We start from the raw sequence: 432 nt of genomic DNA, 5'->3' as shown, positions 1-432 counted from the left end.
GAGTCCACATCAGAGTTTGTATAACTTCAGAACTTCTGAAGCTTTTCCACTGTTCATACTGAACATGGTGAATGCGAAAGCGTTGCTTGGGTTGCTCTTTATACACAGTGCTTCTGATTTGTGTGAGATTGAGTTGAGGTCAGAGCCTGTAAATAGCACACTCAGAAAAACACGTTAGAGTACCACAATTGTTCATATCAAAAGGTTAACTTGTAATCATCAAAACATAGAGTTGTACTACTAGATCAAAACTTGATCTTACAATCTCCCCCTTTTTGATGATGACAAAACTAAGATTTTTGATGAACAATTCTTAAACATTAAACTGAATTCACTCAGAGTTTGGAGATATAGAATAAGACTTATCCTGATGTGAATAGTTTATCTTGCTCATTCTGAATTCAAGTCACTGCTTGATTCTGAGCTTAGCTC

The sequence above is a fragment of the Lotus japonicus genome, chromosome 2, assembly GCF_012489685.1.
Source record: "Lotus japonicus ecotype B-129 chromosome 2, LjGifu_v1.2".
Taxonomy (NCBI): Eukaryota; Viridiplantae; Streptophyta; class Magnoliopsida; order Fabales; family Fabaceae; genus Lotus; species Lotus japonicus.
The sequence above is the reverse complement of the archived record's forward strand: the minus strand, read 5'-3'. Positions refer to the sequence as shown.